Source organism: Momordica charantia, assembly GCF_013281855.1.
Source record: "Momordica charantia cultivar OHB3-1 chromosome 9 unlocalized genomic scaffold, Mcharantia_2.0 BLBB01000009.1, whole genome shotgun sequence".
Taxonomy (NCBI): Eukaryota; Viridiplantae; Streptophyta; class Magnoliopsida; order Cucurbitales; family Cucurbitaceae; genus Momordica; species Momordica charantia.
This window is the reverse complement of record NW_028275167.1, coordinates 15,136,822-15,143,174: the sequence shown is the minus strand read 5'-3', so window position 1 is coordinate 15,143,174 and position 6,353 is coordinate 15,136,822. Positions and strand designations below refer to the sequence as shown.

At 42.3% G+C, this 6,353-nt stretch overlaps 1 long non-coding RNA gene across 2 annotated transcripts; it reads left to right on the top strand.

Annotated features, from left to right (window-relative positions):
- Nucleotides 1-1,501: 1,501 nt before the first annotated feature.
- On the top strand, nucleotides 1,502-5,717 carry LOC148209052 (uncharacterized). 2 transcript variants are annotated; one of them, XR_015787334.1, is made up of 4 exons: nucleotides 1,502-1,997; nucleotides 2,101-2,287; nucleotides 2,379-2,413; nucleotides 3,621-5,717. It is a non-coding gene; the product is annotated as an uncharacterized LOC148209052 (long non-coding RNA). The 2 variants fall into 2 exon arrangements; XR_015787333.1 differs by lacking the exon at nucleotides 3,621-5,717 and having other exon boundaries at nucleotides 1,504-1,997; nucleotides 2,379-2,826.
- The last annotated feature ends 636 nt before the right edge of the window (nucleotides 5,718-6,353 follow it).

Here is a 6,353-nt window from a genome sequence, read left to right as displayed (position 1 = left end):
CCTCTGCTCGGAAGAGGTCTTCGAACATCACTTCTCTGGAGGCTTGCTTTTTGTCGAGTGGAAGTCGTGTAGGTAGGCATCCTTGACTCAGTCGGAAGCCTTGGAATTTTGTATTTTTTTAAGGCAAGGAAAACATCCGAGTAGTAGCCCTAGCCAAGTTCTATGCTTGGGAAGAGGGGCTTTGGAACATCAGGTATACAGAAGCTTGCTCGTCCTTGAGTGGGAGCATCGTAGGCGTCCTAGACACGGGAGTAAGCCTTAGATTTTAAGTTTTTCAAACGGCGGGGAAAAGGTCCAAGTGAGAGCCCAAGTCGGGTCCTCTACTCAGAAAGAGGGGCATTGGAACATCATGTCTTAGAGGCTTGCTCGTTGACGTGTGGGAACCACGTAGGCATCATCGACTCGGGAAGAAGCCTTTGAAATTTGTGTTCTTTCGAAAGGTAAGGACAACGTCCGAGTAAAAGCCCTATTTGGGCCCTCTACTCACTACAACAATTGTCACCTTCAATGTCAGTTGGTCGTTTATAGATAATGACTGTTTTTAAAAAGCGAATCTACAACGTTGATTTTTAAAAAACTAATCTTTAATGTCAATTAAGAACTGTCATCAATTATGAAGATACGATGTCGCAAGCGACCTTGAATGTTGGAAAAAAAATAATGTGAAGTTGTCAAGATTAAATGTCGGTTGAAAAGTGACATCAAATATAAAAATAAATTGAATTTAAAAACAATTGTACTCTATAATGTCGGACTTTTAATGTCATTTCCTAATTGTCACATGATATTTGGATGCAATGTCATTTGAAAAATGACATCAAATGTCGCCACGCGTTCCTCATGTTAGATTAATCTCAAACTCTTAGATTTTCGTCTTGAATTTTATTTTCTTTATGGTAAACGGAAATCAAATTAATAATACTCACATTTGGATTCATTTCATTCTTGTTGATTTTCATATTGATTCATATCATTCTAGATTTATGATAAGTAAACAGGGCAAAATCAACTTTTATACTCAAAGGATAAATTTTATTTTTTTAGTATCAATTTTCACTCTAACCTTTTAATGTCAAAAAAATTGAGTTCTAGACATTAACTAGATTTGCAATTATTTACTTTTTTTTTCGTATTCATTTCACCCACTAATTTTTTTTTTTTTAAGGGCGAAAATCTCTAGAAAATCCCTAATTTCAACAAAAATCAAGTAATGCAATACCAAGCATAAAACTTAAGTAAATTTATCAAATGCAATTAAATTTTTTTAATATCAATTAGTTCTTTTGTAACGCCCTGCGTTACTCAGGTTAGCTTGCCTCGAGTTCATGGAAATTTTTATAATAAAATAGATTTTTTATTTATTTATTTCATTTTATTTTATTTGATTCATCAGTTATCTTTATTTAATTTAAGTGTGGCATCTCGGTTATTGTGTATTGCTACAGAATTAGTGGTGAGTTAGTCGCGTGTAGTTATTTATTAAATTATGGTTTAGTACGGATTCCGTTATGTGACACTTGTTTTGGGCCATTGGGCCAATTACGAAATTATATTATTGGCTTGTTTTAACAAGGAGGGGTTGGGTAAGTGGACCTTAAACAAAAGGAAAAGAACCCAAGCCCAAAGGAGTTAAAAGTTTAAAACAAATAACCCTAGCCCTTGTTCTTTTTCCTCTTCTTCTTCCTCCCTTTCCCTCTCTTGTTGAAGCTGCCGGCCACCCCCCACTTGGATTCTTCTTATCCGGCGAGCAGCTTCGTTCAGGCGACGCGACGAACAGCGGCGACATCGGAGAAGCAGGTGCGGCGTCGGGACAGCAGCACGGCAGCAGCAGCGTCGGGCTCGGGCAGCAGCTGGCGCGACCGTCGGGCAGCAGCAGGCGGCAGCGCGTGGTCTCGGGTAGCAGCAGGTGCGGCGGCGGCGCGTGGTGGCTGTTCGCGGTGGTTTCCCTCGATCCGACAAACTCCAACGACTCGAATAGCTTAGATCCGGGAAGCCCGGTAATTTTCTTTGACCCACCTTTGTTCGAAGTTAGATTTAGATTACCCACACTTAAACGAAATCGATTTGGAATACCCACAGCTAAGCGAAATTGTTTTGTAGTAACGGACATCAAATCGAAGCCGTTGGAGGTCGTTTTGGGCGTTTTTCGCTGCTGTAAAAAAACGTGGACAGCAGTGTTTTGGGTGGTGTCCGGCAATTATCTTCATCCGTTCGAAGCCGATTTACGCTACCCACCCCTTTGCAAGCTAGATCTAATTTACCCACACCTACACAAAGTCGTTTTGCGGTAATGAGACCCTTTCAACCCTCTTAGAGTTGTTTTCGAAGGCTGAACAGTATATTTATATTGCTGTATTTTTCCGTTTTTTTGTGCTTAGGTGTGAGTTCGACGCAAAGTTAAAGACGTGGCTGGGTAAGTAGCACCAGGGGACGAGTGCGTGCGTTATTTAGCGTTAACGGAATGGTTTTGATGCTGATTTTTAGTTAAAATAATTTCATTGTGCATGTAGGGATTGTTAGTTTTGATTTGTGAACTTCTAGTGATTTTGTTGCCGTTTTTCTATTATTGAACACTTATGAGGAAACATGCTTTCTATTCTTATTGTTGGAGGTGACTAGTAGATTCTGAATTGTTGTGGTTAAAATTAACTGGCTCATGACGTTTTGCAAACATGTTGTAAATGAAATACTCGCGTTGTTAAACTGATAATTAGTTTATATTGTTTTAGTTGTGAGCTGTTGGGTGGTGACTTGTTTATTACAAAGAAAAGCATGCTTGTGAACTGTGCAGTGAATTGGAATGTGGGAAATATACTTGTAGGTGGTCTTGGGAGGGCTAGTGGAAGTGGTGAAGGGTGAAGGGTGAAGGGACGGGTTGGCAGTCCGTTAAACTATGGGTGGTCTAAACTAAAAATGCATATAAATCGCTTGGAGGTTCAAAGCCTTGAGTAGTTGCCTTGGGAATAAATGACAAGGCCGAACGTCAAATTTCTGTAAATGAGTATTTGGGTCTTGGGGATAAATGTCAAGGACCAATACTCTGGGAAGTCATCGGTCCCTTGGGGATAAACGGCAATGACCGGTCCACAGTTCAGGCCTTGGGAATAAATGGCAAGGCCGAACATCAAGTTTCTGTAGAGGAGTATTGAGGCCTTGGGGATAAATGTCAAGGGCCAATGCGACTCGAGGAGTTAGGCTTGAAGGACTAAAGTAGAGTGGTGCTTGCGAAGTAGTGGTGCTAGGCCTTGGGAATAAATGGCAAGGTCGAACATCAAGTACTATAAAAGGAGGGGGGCGGTATCTTGGGAATAAATGTCAAGAGTCGTCATGCCTCGAGAAGTTAAACGGGGAGTATCACAGGGGGGTGTAGGGGGAGGTTTAGTACTGTGGGACAAGGGCTAGTGAATCATATGGTTGTAGTCTTGGTAGTTCCGACGCATGGTTGTTGTATGTAAATGTCGAGTTATTGTTTTTTATCTCTTGCTGTCTATTTAATTGTCTTGCCATCGTTTTATTTTATATGCCGTGACTGTGAGCATGATTTTTGTGTTAGTTAGGAAGGGCTACTTACGGAGTACCTTATGTACTCACCCCCCCTTTTTATCCTTATTTGTTTTCAGGTGTGAACAGGGCCGACCGTGGTGATGACGTGGAGGGGGCTTGACCGAGGAGGGATCACTAGTCGAGTTAGTGAGGATAGAAGGAAGGGTCGTTTGGTACGAGTAGCGTTGGGATTTATTTTATTGCTAAGTGTGGACCCGAGGAGGGATTTTGTTTTCTTTAGAACTATTTTTTTATGGATGTTATTGTTAAACGCGTCACTATTGTCGTTGGAGTTTAGGTGTACGATTGTTTTATTTATTTAAAAATTTTAGCCACTGAGGCGGACATGAGATGTTTTTTTTGAAATTGCCCACGGAGAGCGAAGTTTTGACAGTTTATAAAATTGATATTTTTGGTGGAATTATGGGAGTCGAAGCTTTATTTTATTTAAATTATTTCCCAGGGAGTTGGTTATCTCGTGTTTAGAGTTAAGGCTAGACAGGTGGATTATTTAGCATTACATAGGATGGTATATAACATCTTGGGGCGTTATAGTTGGTATCAGAGCTGAAACGTTCGTGTAGACTGAGTTAGTAGCTAGCATACTTAGGAGTAGTGATCTCGGTCGGCCTCCTTGTCATCACCAGGTACGCTTCATGCTTGTCCTTGAGAACTTATACATTCCCCATGATTTACTTGTGCGCTGATTTTTTTTTTCTTTCACCAGTTTTTGTTGCCGCTCTGTTTCGCTAGGCATAGAGTGTTCACTAAGCGTACCAAATAGAATGTAGTGGACCTTTTACTATTATGGGAGTTTCGACTGCCACATTCCTGTTAGTCTATGCAAGGAGTATCATGTTAACGTCTTGCTGAAATTTTGTGCCGTTCATCCAGACAATGCCTCCCCGTCGTAGTATGTGATTGCGAGCTGACGCCGACCCCGCTCCCGGAGGTGAGAACGGAGCGGATCCACCGCCCCTCCTGCTGGGAATCAGGCAGGAGTAGTCCCTCCATTTCCTCAAGCAGTAGCTCAAGAGCGGGTAGATCCTCCAGTTCCCCCAGCAGTTCCTCAGGTGAACCCCCAATTGGTGTTGCTTGTGGAGGCATTGCAAGCAGTGATCAATAACGCAGCAGGGGTGGGCGGAGTCCAAGCTCAGCCACCCCAACATCTTCATACTCCCCAGAGCGAGGCTCACTTCATCAAGGATTTCAAGCGTTACGGACCCCCAACCTTCGACGGTGAGAGTGAAAGAGCGACCGCAGCGGAAGAGTGGATCAGAGAGTTGGAAGCCCTTTACGCGTATCTCGGTTGCGAGGACCTATTCAAGGTGAAGTGTTAAGAAACCCTTGAGAGTTGGATCTAAGAACCTTGCTAACGAACAAGACCCATAGAACTCAATCCCAAAAACCCTGAAAACAATTATGGAATCAACCCAAGGAAAAGTTTTAAAACGGATTACCTTGATGATCAATATCAAGAGTAGAGAAAACTTGTTTCTAAACTCGTGATTCGAATCACTCCACAAGAGGTATGATCAACACCGCTTGAATGATCCTAACATGCAAATTCTAAAGACACAAGAAATTGCACAAGAAATGGGAGATAAATCTCTCAACCAAGCAAGAAATGGGAGATAAATCTCTCAACCAAGCTAATGAGAAAACTCACTTTTCATTCAACTTCAAATTGTGTTTACAACAAGACATCTCAAGGTTATATATAGCCATCCTAGCAAGCCATATGAAAAGTCTTAAGCAAATGAAAAGACTTGTAACTTACAAGAAATGAAAAGACTTGTAAATGAAAAGACATAACTTACAAGAAATAAAAAGACAAGCAAATGAAAGGTTAAGAACATGGAAAGTCAACCAAAATAAGTGCAATCTCGTCCATAATGAGGGATATGAGTGTTTGACTTGGTTTTTGAATTGAATGAGTTGACTTTGACTTGTCTTGATGGAGTTGACTTTGACCTTGACCAAGTAGACTTTGACTTGCCTTAAAAACACTTAAAAATGCATAACTTGCACCAAATTGAAGTTCATAGTTCCAACTTCTTGCACATCTTCCTTTTAATTCTCGTGTCGAGTTCACGAACGCTTGGACACGAAGTAGTAAGGCTTGTTGAAGTTTTCGAGCTCTTGATCTTGTAATTGGTCCATGAGGCATGACAAAGAGAGATCCTTGGTTCATATCATGAAGGGTGCGGTTTTTATGTTAAGGGCGAGGCCCTAAACTGGTGGGACTCAATAGCAGCTGTAGAGGATCATGCAAATGTACCAATTCCGTGGGTGAGGTTCAAGGACTTGTTGTACGACTACTACTATCCGAAGACTATGAAAGACATGAAGGAGGCGGAATTCCTTCATCTAGTCTAAGGAACCTTATCGGTGGCACAGTATGAAAGGAAGTTCGCGGAACTCTCCCGTTTCGCTCTAGAGTTGATTCCCACTGAGGCATTGAAGATCAAGAGGTTTGTTAAAGGCTTGCGCAACGGAATCAGAGGCCCGGTGGATCTTCAGCGACCCACCACCTATGCTGAAGCGGTTAGGGGCGCCTTGATTATGGATAAGGATGTCTCCACCAAGGCCTCACCCCTGCCAGAGGTCGGATCATCTTCAGGTGTGAAAAGGAAGTTCCCTCCGACTTATGTCGACCCGATCTTGAGAGCACCCCAGCGCCAGGCTCAGCACCAAAGCATGCCGCCAGTATGCCCCACCTGCCAAAAAGGACATACGGGGCAGTGCTGGACGGGAAGTAAGGGTTGTTTCAGGTGCGGAAGAGAGGGGCATTTTGCAAGGGAATGTCC